Raw genomic sequence first — 17,649 nt, 5'->3', positions numbered from 1 at the left:
AACCGATGAGATTCCTGTATCGAAATTAAATGTATCTACATTAAATATTCCCTCTTCAATTGAACTAGCTGATTTTAATTTCCACACACCAGGTCAAATTGATATACTATTAGGAAGTGAGCTATTTTTTGAGATTTTAAAACCTGAGCAACTTCGTCTGCAAAATGGAGATGTAATATTACAAAATACTAAGTTTGGTTATTTAGTTACAGGCATTCTTCCCCAGTTACCTCAAAAAGCCAATTGTTATCTCGTAAGTGAACCAAATTTAGATGAGGCAGTTAAACAATTTTTTGAATTGGAATCATTGCCGGGTAATGTTAAAGAAATAACAAAGAGTGAAGAAGAAATTTATTGTGAGGAGCATTTTGTTAAAACCTATAAAAGAGATAAAACTGGAAGATTTATAGTTCAATTACCCATAAAGGAAAATGCCGAATCATTACTAGGAAATTCCAAAGAAAATGCAATCAAGCGCCTAAATGGTATCTGGAATAAATTAAACAAAAATAATACTATGGAAATCTTATATAAGGAATTTATGCGAGAATATGAGAGTTTAGAACACATGGAGGAGATTAAAATTGAAGCTGATAGCAATGTGAACTATTACATTCCCCACCATGCGATATATAAACCTGAGAAAACGTCAACTCCCTTAAGAGTGGTTTTTGATGCAAGTGCAAAAACAACAAGTGGATATTCTCTGAATTCCATTTTACTAAATGGAGGTATTATTCAGCAAGATCTTTTTTCCATAGTAAGTAGATTCAGAAAGCACAGATATGCATTTAGTGCAGATATTAAAAAAATGTACAGACAAATACTGATCTATCCCACTCAAAGAGATTTACAGCGTATTGTCTGGAAATCAAGTGCTGATGGTCCAGTGAAGATTTACAAACTGTCTACAGTAACCTATGGAACAGTTTCTGCGCCATTTTTGGCTACCAGGACCTTAAGAGCTTCAGCAGATGAGGAAAAAAAGGACTTTCCTAAGGCTGCAGATGTGATTTGTTCTGATTTCTACATGGATGACATTCTGTCAGGTGATGCAACGCTAGAAGATACTAAAAATCTTCAAACCCAGATTTCTGAACTCCTCGGAAGAGCTGGATTTGAGCTTCACAAATGGGTCGCTAATAACTCTAATTTACTACAAAACCTGTCTACCACATCCTATTCATTTTCGAAAGAACAAGGTGTTAGTTCTGTAAAAACATTAGGTATGTTTTGGGATCCAAAAGAAGATTGCTTTACATATAAGGTAAAGATCAGGCATAAGGACTCTTTTTCAAAAAGGGAAGTGCTGTCAGAAATAGCGAGTCTTTATGATCCACTTGGACTTTTAGGCCCTCTCATTACAAAGGCAAAAATATTTATCCAAGGACTTTGGAAGATAAAATTGGACTGGAATGAAAAATTACCATCTGATGCAATGACAGAATGGAAAAGGTTCTACATAAAACTCTCGGAAGTAAACAACTTCAGAATTCAAAGGTTTATTCTACTTCCTGATGCAATTCGCATTGAGATTCATGGATTATCTGACGCATCAGAACGTGCCTATGCTGCTGTTGTCTATTTAAAGTGCTTCACCCAATCTGGACAGTTTAAAACTAGTCTAGTGTGCAGCAAATCCAGAGTGGCTCCATTAAAGTCACTTACCATTCCCCGACTTGAACTGTGTGCTGCGTTGCTGTTATCTAGATTAGTGAAAAAGATAGTTCCAATTCTGCAATTACCCATTGATGTTATCTCATTGTGGACAGACTCTACTATTGTTTTGGCGTGGATCAAGACTGAGCCCTATAAGCTAAAAACATTCGTCAGCAATAGGGTTGCGGAGATCCAAACCCTCACATCAGATTGTCATTGGAAACATGTAAGTAGCAAAAACAATCCTGCTGACATTATTTCTAAAGGATGCAGTGCAGATGAACTCATAAGAAATAAAATGTGGTTTGCTGGTCCAGATGAACTTACTGATGAACCAGTGGACAATCAATCCATGCAGGATTTTGCTTTTGCTGATGAACTAAAATGTGTTGTGACTTTGAACATTAATGACTTTAATTCAAATTTTTATGATGAACTGTTTAATCTTACAAATAATTTCATAAAATTAATTAGAATAGTTAGCTTTATTTTAAGGTTTATTAACAACACTAAAGCTAAGGAGTCTCGTAATAAGATAAGTAAATATTTAACTACTGAGGAGCTGCAAAAAAGTACTGAATATTTAGCTAGTGTAGCTCAGTTGAGTGAATTTAAATCAGAAATAGATGCACTAAATAAAGGTAAAAATATTTCTAAAACAAGTAAGTTAAGATCTTTAGATCCATTCCTAGATGAAAAAGGATTACTTAGAGTTGGGGGTAGACTTAAAAATTCTGCCTTGCCATTTGAATCTAAACATCAAATAATTTTACCCAGTAAGCATACATTCATTAAGTTACTTTTTGAGCATGTACATAAAAGATGTCTACATATTGGTGCACAAGGTTTGTTACATCAAATTAGACTACAATACTGGCCCTTAAATGGTAAAGGTATTGCAAGAAAAATTGTCCATGATTGTATTAGATGTTTTAGGCAAAGGCCTAGGGTGTTAGACCAGTTAATGGGAAATTTACCTTCAGAAAGAGTAACTCCTAGTTCTCCATTTTTAAATTCTGGTGTAGATTTTTGTGGTCCTTTTCAAATAAAGTTTAAAAACCAAAGAAAGGGAATATATTCAAAGGTTTATGTAGCGATTTTTGTATGTTTGTCAACTAAAGCTATTCACCTAGAAACGGTAACAGATTTGACGACTGAAGCTTTCATTGCATCTTTAAAGAGACTCTGCGCCCGTAGAGGCCGCATTGCAACATTGATGTCGGATAATGCTTAAAAAAAACTAGTCGGATTAAATCGCTTAAAAAAACTAGTTTGTCAGACTAATGAGACTTTAGCCAATTACCTATCCGCAGAATCAATCCAATGGAAATTTATACCCCCTTCTTCTCCCAATTTCGGAGGCTTATGGGAAGCAGGAGTAAAATCATTTAAACACCATCTTTATAGAACTTTAGCTAACAGTAAAACAACTATTGAAGAATTTGAAACAATAGTAATTCAGATTGAAGGTATACTTAACTCACGTCCCTTAATTCCATTATCAGATAATATTAATGAATATGAAGTTTTAACTCCTGGCCACTTTATCATTGGACGCCCAATAACTTCAATACCTGAACCGGAATTTGTAGACATTTCTGACAATAGGTTGTCGCGCTGGCAATATACTACCAAATGTGTACAAACAATTTGGAAACGCTGGAAAATTGACTATTTGAACCACTTACAGCAAAGAAGTAAGTGGCAATTCAAAAAAAATGTTAAGGTCGGATGTTTAGTATTGTTAAAGGAAAATGATTTGCCTCCTTGCAAATGGGCAATGGCTAGAATTTTAGAGATAATTTATGGAAATGAAGGCAGAGTAAGAGTTGTTAAATTAAAAACTAACACAGGTATTTTTACACGCCCTATTTCAAAAATTTGTCTCTTACCAATAAAGGATAACTTTGAAAATTAAAATAGTTAAGATAGTTGTATATATTGTATGTACATAATAATTTTATTTATATCATGTTTAGTATACAATTTTTATATATTTTGCAATTTTGATGTTCACTGTAAATATTTCATCTGAATAGTTTATTTATTTGGTTTTAGAAAATGTAAGCTTATTGTATAATTAAAAGTGTTTTGAAATCTTGCATATTTCAACGCCGGGCGGAATGTTACGTCATGGCATGCAAGAGCGCCACCTACAACAAATGTGATCTTGTTCATTCGAATGCTGTAACCCGTTGAAAGCGGTTGCACAAAATAAAGCCTGAATAACTACATAACGTCATCCGTATTTTCTTCTAATACATCCATTTTTAATCGACGATAACAACTACCATCTTACAATTAAAAATAAATTTATTTACAAATGTGATAGGTTAGATATTTGAAAAATATATAGCTAAAGAGAGATGTGTTATACAGAAGTATAGATAAATAAATAACATTTTATTTTCCTTATTGTTGTTTTTCAATATGGTCATGTCATGGTACTTTTAGACAGTATATTACTACACATGCATAAACAGATTTATATAAGAAAAACAAATAAAGATCACACAGCAAATTTTCTTCAGTATCATAAGCACACAGCTACAGCTTAAAAGATTCACAGGATGAAAATAAAACATGAATGATTGGGAAGAGAGGAGGGTAATGAAATAGATATTCATTCACACAATGATACTGCCCCCCTCCTCCCCTGTCTTGTTAGTGATACATTTTTCAAATAATTCTAAGCATACAAAACATATACAAAAATTATGAAATATTTTAACTTTTCATTGTTAACAGTCTTTGTAAGAAAAAAATCTGCGATTAACATTTCAGTTTGAACATATTCTAATTTAATTACATTGTCTTCCAACAAATCTTTCGTAAAATGAAAACGTAAATTCATATGTTTTGATTTATTTGAAGATCTAGTCTATTCAATCCATTGAATTGCTGACTATCCAAATTTAAGGCTGCAGCATCATTTATATATTATTTATATTTCAGCTCAGTTAATAAATTTACAATCAAAATAATGTCTTCACAAATTTTAGAAATTGCATATAACTCTGCTTTATATGTTAAAGAGAATAACATTCCTTTGTTTCTGTTATTTTCAGGAAATTAATGAATTACCTAATAAAATTATATCAGCAGAAAATCTTTTATTATTTCCTACATTTCTCCAATTAGCATCAGAACTAGTATTCAGAAAACTAAATTTGTTATCATAAAACAATTCCTTATCTTTTGTACCCATCAAATAGCTTAAACTCTTTTAGCTTAAATATAATGGGATTTTTCTTGTTTATGTTTAAACTGTGGACAAAAATTTGTTACAAATGATATATCAAGACACATTCTATTAGCTAAATACAAATATTCACCAATTAATTCCTTATACATAGTAATATCAATCTGTTCATTCATAGTCAAAAAATTCTTATCTTCTCCCTTCATAATAAGAGTTTTCATACTTTTACATTTTCTGGAATTATGTTTTCCAGTAATGAATCAATATATTCAGATTGTGGCAAACTGATACCATTTCTATGTTCTATAATTTCCATACTTCAAAACTTACCAGTTGTATTCTCAAGCGTTTCAAATATATTTTTAATCTTGGTTAGCATTTCCTGAAAGATTCATTATCATTATAGAAAATAGCTAAATCAATCAAGTAATTTTGACCATCATTCTTAATGAAAATGATTGTCAGATGTCGAATCCATTAATCCAAATTTTTCTAATACACCTTTTATAATCATATACCAGTTTCTATTTAATTGCTAGAAAGCCATAAATACCCTTTTTCAATTTAAAAACCATTTCCTCTCCAATAAATTTTTCATAATCAGGTGGGGGGTAACATGTAAACAGTTTTTTTTAGATTAATTATACAAATATGCAGGTTTTACATCAAAGAACTTATCAAATTTAATTTTGATGCAAGTGGAACTAATAATTTAAAAGATTTTATATTAACGGCAAAAGAATATGACTGTACAATCCTAATATTTTAGGTAGTTAAAACCAGCTGCAAATAATCTTGCTTTATGTCTTATTTCATCAAAGTTATCTATCTAGCTTTAAAGAATATACCCATTTGTTTATTATTAATTTTGTTTTTGTAGGCTTGTCTACCATTTCTCAAATTACATGCTCCCTTAAAGAATCAGTTTCAATTTTCATTGCCATTTCATACTTCTTACAATGAGCACTATTTGTTGCTTCTATATAAGTGTCCAGAACATTATTATCTATATTAGCTGATACTTGTTTAGATTTCAGTATTTCTGAATGCCTAAGTAGGGCTTGATTTATATAATTACTCTTTAACTCAACATCTGATAATTAGTTTTTATCTCCCCCATGCCATGCTGTGGCTGATGGAAAGTAAGGATCTGGTATAGGATTGAGATCTTACTCCCACTTTTTGCAGGTTTTTTAAGAATTTCCAAATGAGCGTTTTTTTTTTTTGTTTTTTTTTTTTTTTTTGTTTAATCTTTTTTCTTTCTGAAGAGGTTTTAGTAATAGATCAATCTCCCGAATATCTACTTGTATTCTTTCTAAATTGCTACTGCCTATTAAAAATCAATAAATTTAACTTATTTTTCCTCAATTATCTTTAATCTTTTAATATCATAATTCTTTAACCTATCCTTTCTCTAGCATATCATAACATTATATCACATCTACTCAGAATTTTAATTTTACATCTCATTTTTTTTTTTTTTTTGGAATATGAAAATAATCCACATAGCCAAAATTTTTAATATAGACTCTTTTTGGTTTTTACCTGTCCAAATTCCAAGACAGATTTTTCCTTTGCATGATGTTATGTTAGTGCATTAATTGCAATGCTACAATTAATAGTTTGAGTCTAAAATTTCAATGGAAGATCACTTTCATACAACAATGATCTTGGTCTTTCCAGAAGAATATAATTTGTTTTTCTGGTGTTTTTCATGAAATAGCAAAACGCAGCATAAAGAGCACAAAAGCAGTGAAAATGTGGATTATTTTCTTGAAATTATGAACAATAAAATCGTTAAAGAAGTTTGGAACTGCTTTTTCAAAGCATGTTTTACAAATATAAGGGAGAGTGTTGTATCTTTGGCCGATTTTCAGAATTAAATTTTTATTGGTTTTGTATGCTTCATAATTCTGTCGCAAATGCTGAAATTAACTTACTTAGTTTTCCATTTATTTCCTATTTTAAAAAAACCTCATTTTTATATATTTTTTAAAACCTTTCATGGTTGTCAGAAGTCAAACATAGTGTTAGTACCATCTCTAGATCAAAAGTGCTTTGACCTGCACTTATTATGAAAGCAAATATAAAAAAAAGAAATAAATTTTTTCCTACATAAGACAGTTACTTTTGATTAAATCTAAGGATTTATACATAAAAATAAATTATTTACAAGATTTCGTGGTTCATAAAAAATTCACTGTGATTCAAATATATTCATTACGTTACTATTTAATGAACTAAGAAAATCTTTCCTAACTTTGTAATTTGAAATAAAAAATAAAAAAAATTGCTACTTTGAGAATTAATTTTCTTCTTAACATTTTTTCGATGACAATTTTTTTAAGTCCCTTTCTATGTTTTTCATGTTAAATTTTGGGGACATCATTTGTTTTTAATGCCTGTAAGGTAAGCTCTCTAGGACTGTCCCTGAATATTTTTAATTTGTCTTTTGGTCTTACTTTATTTGTTCTTATTCTTCATTGAGCCTTAGAGAAAGGTCTCTCATTTTTAGGAGATATCATTGAGCAGGTCAGTGACATATTTAGATAGAAAAGACTTTGGAAAAGAAAATGTGTTGTCAAACCCGCAATGGCTAAATCATTGAACTATCAGTTACAGAAGAAGGCAGAATTTCATCACCAGTAAAAATATCTTTATTAAAGGAAACAAAATCTATAGTATTGAGCCCTTCCATGATATTATTTAGCATCAGAGATTTAATAGTAGCCAATATCATATATGTTAAAAGGTATGGAAGGTAGAATAGACAATTTAGCCACATCATATATGGTAAATTGTTAATAACTATAACTTAATCTTAACATTCAGTCATTCATTGCCTGGTTGTAATAAGCTTTGAATGTGTCAAATACAACCTTGTCAAATGGATGATTGTTGTGAGAATAAACAGTTTTGATAACGTTTTTTTATAGTTTTATTTATTTATTTTGTCATCTCAATAACAAGAATAATTATATGACTTTTGTGTTTGTCAGATAGTAACAGTGCAGATGTTCTGGGCGTGGTTCGATATGATTGACAAAATGCTTAAATAACTGAAGAAAAGTAGTGTTTTAAAGTAATCTAGAGGTCATCCTGTAAGAAAAGATTCAAAGGGCTACAATAATATATTTACTTTCTCGCTACTATAATGAGAAATATCTTGTGCCAAGTTTTATTACCAAGGTTCCAAATAGAGATGGTATAAACAAATTAAAATCTTCATCACAAACTGAGAAAATAATACTGAATCCAACATCCTTAATTTCTTCTGAATAAAAAATATAGTACTCTCAACCAGGTGAAAGGAACAACTTTTATCTGTGGTCAAAGATGCAAAAAAGTAAACTTTCACTTGAAATTCTAAAACTGATTTTTCTCATTATCAAGTCATTCGTATGAATACATTAATATCATTTCTTAACTGCATAAAACAATTCAAGGTGACAAAAGGTTGGGTTTGTAATACTTTATAATAATGAAATCGAATATTTTTATTCAACAAAGTAAGCATTTCCTTTATTTAACATATTAATGAAAATTATTTGCATTTTGCAAAAACTTTCAAATTTTCTGCATGCCCATTACTAGAAAAAACAGAAGTAGTCAAAGATACAGCTCTCTATCGATTTATGAATCTTCTATGAACAACAGATGTAAACATACAAATAAAAGGACATACCAAGAAAACATATTCTATTTCTATGACTTAAGTAACATTTCCAGTAAAAGTGCAAACAAAAACAACAAAGCATAGAAGAAACTAATTCTAAATTAAAGTATTTTTCAAACCATGCATAAAAATTTATTCTAAAGTTTGTTACTAATAAGAAAAAAATTGCATAACAATAAAATAGACATCATGCAAAAAATGTAATTTAAATAATAATTTTTTTGAAAATTTTCACTAAACCGTATATTTATTTGTATCCTTCACAGATACATACATATTCATATTATGATTAGTAAAGTAAATATTATAGATCGTAATCAATAGTACATGTTAAAAAAATTAAATGATCCAAATACTGATGTTTTTACCTAATGTCATGCTTGATTTACATCAAACCAATATGGTGTTGGTAAGATCTGGCCACTGAGCACAAATACGCAGGAAAAACAAAACGTGTTAACAATGCTACTTTTCTTAATGGGAGAATGCACCAAACTGCCAATAAACCTGGAGCATTCTCAATGGGAAATTATCATATGCTTCAGACATGACTGTGAGGAAAGAAATTGCCACTGTGTGTGAACAGCCCCATTATACAACATAAGATCATGTGTCACCTAAGAATGGCCACATCCATTGAAACTGCCACATGTGAATACACACTTATTTGCTCATCACTGTATATCTGTATATTTTCTGAAAAAGGAAAATTTGATTAAATTGTTTATTCTAGATAATAAAAATAGCTTCATATTTTAAAATGACTGATTCCATTATTTAATATTGTTCAGAACAATAAGTTGTATTTTTAATGTAATTATTTGTCGAACATACAGCCATGTGCCATTTTAATGTTTCATTACTGAAATAATTTTTTAAACATGCTTGTCTTTATTATACCTGCAAGTGTGATATATAACAATTAAAAGTAGAACTGGATATAAATACATAAAAGAATATAAAATAATATACTTTATAACTCAACAAAACACATTAATAGAATGGGGTCATTTCAATTTTAATTTACTGTTAAACATTATAACTTCAAGTATACTAATTGCAAATTAAAAAAAAAATCTTTTACTATTCTGAATAAGAGAATGAGTTATGATAATAATGAAGAAACCTGATTATAAATGAAAAGATTTCACTTAACTGAATTACTTATTAAAGATTTTTTATCAAATTGTGCTCTTTAATCAAAATCTTAACCAAACAATTAAGAATTAGATAAATATGGATGGCTATAAGAAATAAGAACATCAAATATGTTTTTTTTAAATATTTTCTAGTCATAACATTAAAAAATTTCGAAATTCTTTTTAATAACTTTAAATACATAGAGGAATACCTACATAAAATGATGCCCTGGGCAAATATCAAAAGAAAGCCCCAAAAATTTTATTATTTCAAATTTTTACAAAATTTATATCTATACTGGAGTTTAATTACATTATGAATCTGTAGAGAAGTTGTTCGGTTAATTATTCAATGTCAAATATTGTGTAGCATTTAAATGACTATTGCTTTAGGAATTCCAACTGAACCAGTATCACAGAATTGTCATCCCAGTGAAGAATTTGTTTTCAGCCCAACACCAATATAATTCGGGGTGGGGTGGGGGTCAACATTTCTTTCTGGCCGTCGTGATTTTAATTCACAACAAAATAAATTTGAATTGGGGTTGGGAAAGTCAGATTTATTTCTGATTCCTGCGTTACCAATTTACAATAAAATAAATTTGCTCCAGTCTCAGAAAACGAAAAAACATCTAATGCATAGTTCATTATTCTATGCACACCATTTTTCATTGCACAAATGTCTTTTTTTACTTATAATATCTGAACTTAATACTTTTATTACCAAATTTTTCTCATTAAGAGTTTAGTTTATAGCATTTCTTAGCAATTCATTATTTATTTCAAATCACAAATTGTATTTTTTGTTGATTGATAGGAATATTTGGTGAATAGAAATTTGATCTTCCTAACATGCCTGATTCCATGTTGAATCTTGTTTTACGAAATACAACCTGCATGTTTCATTTATATTATGATGCTATATCAGCCTTTAATTATTAATCAAAAATATGATGGAATTTTCAAAATAACCTAATATATCAAAATATTAAATTTAAAGAAGGGAATTTTCATTTTTAAATTTAAGAAGTTTTATTTAAACTTTGGGATTAAGAATTGAAGAAAAGTATTTTTCTTCAATACAACCAATTTATTACAAAATCTTGTGCATCCTGATAATAGTAGCCCCATCATAGTGATACGACTGATTATATATAAATTTGTTTCAAAATAAATCGAAAGTTTCTAATCTAAAATCATTGTCTTGGATAAAAAATATTTCCATGTAGGAATTGTGATTTCTATTTAGAAACTTTTCAGAAAACTGAATTTAGAATGTATGATTTCTAATTTATTTGCTGCAGTTGCAAATTTGATTTGTTACATATAAGACTTTTCATCAATGCATTTATTTAAAGAAATGTTTTTCACAAATACATCATTTTTATTAAACTAGTCGTAACATTATAAAATTTGTTAAATCTGCACAGGACTGCACCAAGCCTACTCAGTGCTACTGAGCAAACGTCTAATGAATACATTTATGCAGCAGCAATATTAGGGTGAAAATTATTATGTTAGATATTTGAAATATATATAGCTAAAGAGAGATGTGTTATGTAGAATTATAGATAAGTAAATAACATTTTATTTTCCTTATTGTTGCTTTTCAATTTGTTCCTGTTCATGGTACTTTTAGGCAGTATATTGACTACACATGCAGAAACAGATTTATATGAGAAAAACAAATAAAGATCACACAGCATTTTCACTTCAGTATCATAAGCACACAGCTACAGCTGAAAAGATTTGCAGGAAGGGAAAAAAAATGTAAATGATTGTGAAGAGAGGAGGGTAATCAAATAGATATTCATTCACACAATGCTACTGACCCCACCCTTGTCTTATTAGCGATGCATTTTTCAAATAATTCTAGGCATACAAAACATATACAAAAATTATGAAATATTTTAACTTTTCATTGTTAACAGTCTTTGTAAGAAAAAAATCTGCGATTAACATTTCAGTTTGAACATATTCTAATTTAATTACATTGTCTTCCAACAAATCTTTCGTAAAATGAAAACGTAAATTCATATGTTTTGATTTATTTGAAGATCTAGTCTATTCAATCCATTGAATTGCTGACTATCCAAATTTAAGGCTGCAGCATCATTTATATATTATTTATATTTCAGCTCAGTTAATAAATTTACAATCAAAATAATGTCTTCACAAATTTTAGAAATTGCATATAACTCTGCTTTATATGTTAAAGAGAATAACATTCCTTTGTTTCTGTTATTTTCAGGAAATTAATGAATTACCTAATAAAATTATATCAGCAGAAAATCTTTTATTATTTCCTACATTTCTCCAATTAGCATCAGAACTAGTATTCAGAAAACTAAATTTGTTATCATAAAACAATTCCTTATCTTTTGTACCCATCAAATAGCTTAAACTCTTTTAGCTTAAATATAATGGGATTTTTCTTGTTTATGTTTAAACTGTGGACAAAAATTTGTTACAAATGATATATCAAGACACATTCTATTAGCTAAATACAAATATTCACCAATTAATTCCTTATACATAGTAATATCAATCTGTTCATTCATAGTCAAAAAATTCTTATCTTCTCCCTTCATAATAAGAGTTTTCATACTTTTACATTTTCTGGAATTATGTTTTCCAGTAATGAATCAATATATTCAGATTGTGGCAAACTGATACCATTTCTATGTTCTATAATTTCCATACTTCAAAACTTACCAGTTGTATTCTCAAGCGTTTCAAATATATTTTTAATCTTGGTTAGCATTTCCTGAAAGATGCATTATCATTATAGAAAATAGCTAAATCAATCAAGTAATTTTGACCATCATTCTTAATGAAAATGATTGTCAGATGTCGAATCCATTAATCCAAATTTTTCTAATACACCTTTTATAATCATATACCAGTTTCTATTCAATTGCTAGAAAGCCATAAATACCCTTTTTCAATTTAAAAACCATTTCCTCTCCAATAAATTTTTCATAATCAAGTGGGGGGTAACATGTAAACAGTTTTTTTTAGATTAATTATACAAATATGCAGGTTTTACATCAAAGAACTTATCAAATTTAATTTTGATGCAAGTGGAACTAATAATTTAAAAGATTTTATATTAACGGCAAAAGAATATGACTGTACAATCCTACCCATTTGTTTTTTATTAATTTTGTTTTTGTAGGCTTGTCTACCATTTCTCAAATTACATGCTCCCTTAAAGAATCAGTTTCAATTTTCATTGCCATTTCATACTTCTTACAATCAGCACTATTTGTTGCTTCTATATAAGTGTCCAGAACATTATGATCTATATTAGCTGATACTTGTTTAGATTTCAGTATTTCTGAATGCCTAAGTAGGGCTTGATTTATATAATTACTCTTTAACTCAACATCTGATAATTAGTTTTTATCTCCCCCATGCCATGCTGTGGCTGATGGAAAGTAAGGATCTGGTATAGGATTGAGATCTTACTCCCACTTTTTGCAGGTTTTTTAAGAATTTCCAAATGAGCGTTTTTTTTTTGTTTAATCTTTTTTCTTTCTGAAGAGGTTTTAGTAATAGATCAATCTCCCGAATATCTACTTGTATTCTTTCTAAATTGCTACTGCCTATTAAAAATCAATAAATTTAACTTATTTTTCCTCAATTATCTTTAATCTTTTAATATCATAATTCTTTAACCTATCCTTTCTCTAGCATATCATAACATTATATCACATTTACTCAGAATTTTAAATTTACATCTCATTTTTTTTTTTTTTTTTTTGGAATATGAAAATAATCCACATAGCCAAAATTTTTAATATAGACTCTTTTTGGTTTTTACCTGTCCAAATTCCAAGACAGATTTTTCCTTTGCATGATGTTATGTTAGTGCATTAATTGCAATGCTACAATTAATAGTTTGGGTCTAAAATTTCAACGGAAGATCACTTTCATACAACAATGATCTTGGTCTTTCCAGAAGAATATAATTTGTTTTTCTGGTGTTTTTCATAAAATAGCAAAACGCAGCATAAAGAGCACAAAAGCAGTGAAAATGTGGATTATTTTCTTGAAATTATGAACAATAAAATCGTTAAAAAAGTTTAAAACTGCTTTTTCAAATATAGGGGAGAGTGTTGTATCTTTGGCCGATTTTCAGAATTAAATTTTTATTGGTTTTGTATGCTTCATAATTCTGTCGCAAATGCTGAAATTAACTTACTTAGTTTTCCATTTATTTCCTATTTTAAAAAAAACCTCATTTTTATATATTTTTTAAAACCTTTCATGGTTGTCAGAAGTCAAAGAAGAAGTTTGGGTTAGTACCATCTCTAGATCAAAAGTGCTTTGACCTGCACTTATTATGAAAGCAAATATAAAAAAAGAAATAAATTTTTCCCACATAAGACAGTTACTTTTGATTAAATCTAAGGATTTAGTTTCACTTTTTGCAGGTTTTTTAAGAATTTTCAAATGAGAAACTTCATTTTTTTGTTTAATCTCTTTTGTTTCTGAAGATGTTTTTATCAATAAATCAATCTCCCAAATATCTACTTGTATTCGTTCTAAATTGCTACTGCCTATTAAAAATCCAATAAATTTAACTTATCTTTCCTCAATTATCTTTTAATATCATAAATCCTTTCAATCCTCCTTTCTCTAGCGTATCCTAACATTATATCACATCTACTCAGAATTTGAAATTTACATCTAATTATATTTAGAATATGAAAATAAGTCAGAGCCAAAATTTTTAAGATAGTCTTATTTTAGTTTTTACCTGTCCAAATTCCAAGAGGTATTTTCCTTTGCATTATGTTATATTAGTACAGCACTTGCATTGCTACAATTAATTGTTTGGGTCTAAAATTTTAATGGAAGATCACTTTCATACAACAATAATCTTTCTCTTTCTGCAAGGATATAATTTGTTTTTCTGGGTTTTTTCACAAAATACACCTGAATGAGCAAGATAAATAACAAATTGCTCATTTATAAATTCTAAACCGTCTCCAGTTCTTAGTTTATAAATTTTTTGCAAGTCAGATTTTCATATTTAACTTTAATTTGAGAAGATGTATCAAATACATTTATTTTTTAAGAAAGTAAAATTCATGCCAGAGAAATCATCCAACAATACCAACACTAAATGAGGTTGAATAGAACTTCTGAACTTTGACTTATGTCAAGATTAGGATGAGTTTTCCAGTTATTATATAACAAGTTTTGTATCTAAAATCATTTATATCATCAATATATTCTTTCATTTAAAACATGTACTCAGGATTTATGTGACATAATCATGCCAAATCTCATAATCACTAGTAAATTAATTAGAAAAGTTACACTTGGAATTATACAATGATTCTAAATATACTTCTTTTATGCCTTATTCTTATTATTCTTCCCATTATTCTTGTATGCATTAATAATTAATTTATCAACCCTCAAGCTCTTTAATTATAAGTCATACAAAATTAAGGACTAGAACAAAATAAAACACCAAACTTTTTTTTTATCTTGATACAATCATTTAATGATTATTTAAAAAAAAATATTACAAAGCAAGATTTTATTTATTCATAACTGCCACTTCAAGTATTTGGGCATCAATTACTGCAGATTTTTCAGCCCTCAGTTTCATGGAGTTAATGGACGTCACCAGTAACAAAAAAGGTACCGAATTTTTGTATCACCTAATGTAAATATTTGAGCTATTTGACTTGAAGTGAACACATCTGAAACTATTTCCAATATATCAATGAATACATTAAAAGACTAATGTGATATAACAAGTTTTAATGCCCATAAAAATTCAGTTTTAAATTATTGTTTTGAACTAAAAAGATCGAAATTGGTTTATTTTCAGACATTAAATTTGATGTTTCCAGATTTGACATGCCATCTTTTCTTGTATTCCTTTTAGACACTAAGTCTAGTATCAATGATGACTTTTTAAAACTGACACGCAGACTTGTATGTTTTCCTCTTTTAGCATGAATAGTAAGTATTTCTTTTCCCATTTAACTTGAATTTATTATCTTCTTATAAAATGAGCAGTACGCAACAAATGGATTTTGTGAAACTTCTTGAATCCATTCATCAAAATCAGAATTGGTTTTTTTCATCCATCCAATTCGTATTAAATACAGATTTTGAGCACCTCATTGTTTTTAAAAAAATTCTCTAATCTACTTTCAATAAGCTCACGATTTCTTAAATAATAAACAAACTATTCAATAAACTCAAGTATGGTAGAATAAACACTGTCACGATACTTCCGCAGATTGAATGTTGCTAATCCCAACAGAAAAATGTATTCTATTCTTTCATGTAATTACAGAAGTCTCGTGGATGCTCATTAGCTGCAATTCAAAAATCTCATGGAAAAAGAACAAATATCCCTGGAATAATCTATCAGGGACAAAAAGGGAGAGAGAAAAAGAAGTTTTCTCCAAGTTTCCACGTTATATAATTGTGAATGGTATTGTTTCATTTTTAGAAGCTATGACTACGATCATTTATTCTTGCAATATTTAGAGATCAGCAATTTTTAAATGGGGAAAAAATAACTAAAAAACTTAAAATTTCCTATATTTTCCCTGTTTTTATAAAAATTTTCAAATTCCCCTGCATTTTTCCAGTTTTTTTTAGGCAATCTTTAAATTTCCTGCATTTTCCCAGTGGCATGGCAACAATATAGTTAATCAATCCTTATCAAATCCATATTCCTTCAGAAAGCAGTTTAATTGAAACTTTTCAAAGCCTAAGAAATACTAAAATTTTTGGCTAGAAGAATATTACTAGCATTCACCTTCTTTAGTATTTTGTACCATAAAACCATATGTGCCATAAACAATATATAAAATTAAATCTTATAATTTTTTACTTAGAGATATGATTTGAGTTTTTCTATGGTATTATTAGATTTTTTTTTTGTTTACTTCATAGAGAGCTCAAAAACTTACTGTATTTTTTAAAAATTTAAATTTAAATGGGGTCATTGCATCTATACGGCTTGACGAAGGTATCCGACAAAGGCTTCAATATTAAATTCAAAACATATCTTTTTAAACAGACCATTGATTTGTAGAAAGAGAAAAATTTGTAAAGCTTTTGAAAAAAATGTTAAAATGAATAAATTATAGTTTGAAGCATTTCTCACAATAAATTTTCAACTGTGATTACTAGGCAGAAAAAATGTTTTAGGGTTGATATACAAAATTCTCTTTTACAAGCTGCTATGTTTAGTTCTCATATTTGAGCATTGTTGTATACAGAGTTAACATGCTCTTAATAAGTAGCAAACAAAGTAAAGAAACTTATATTACCTGAGATGTTAAATCTGTCCAAAAGAAAAAGACAAAATGTAAAAAACTATTTGTGAGAAAAAAAAAAGCGACAAACACTACGAAACAACGGCTTCATGTTCATACTGCAAAATATCTAATGCTTCTTATATCTGTATAGTCTAATTATTTTTAAAATTAGTTACGTAACTCAGTTTTCAAATTAAAATAAATGCTGCATAATTTGGTTTATAATCGTATTTATAAATGAAAAAAAAAATTATAAGGATCGCACGTCTTCTGACTTAAAAAAAAAAAGCAAGTATTATTAATTTAAACTATTTTACATAATAAATATCATAATCATCATGCATGCAATGATAGAATTGTAAAAATATATTTTGTGTCTATATTATTAAACTGTTTGGGGCGTTCTAACACCCTATGACTGTTTTTGAGTTACATTAAAAAGCCCGCCTTCCCATGTTGAACACTTTTTATTTATCACAGCAGAGGCTTTTAAAATAGCCTACTCAGCTGAAATTTTTATTACAGTTGAAAGCTACCGCACAAACATCAGACACCTAGTGATCTTGGATTAACAAAATAATTTGAAAAATTTATGGATCGTAAAGAGAAAATAGAAGAAATTAAAATTTTTGCTACAGGAAATATTTTCCATGTAACAAAGAGATATTT

This window comes from Argiope bruennichi, chromosome X1 (assembly GCF_947563725.1).
Source record: "Argiope bruennichi chromosome X1, qqArgBrue1.1, whole genome shotgun sequence".
NCBI lineage: Eukaryota > Metazoa > Arthropoda > Arachnida > Araneae > Araneidae > Argiope > Argiope bruennichi.
This window is presented reverse-complemented; position numbering follows the sequence as displayed.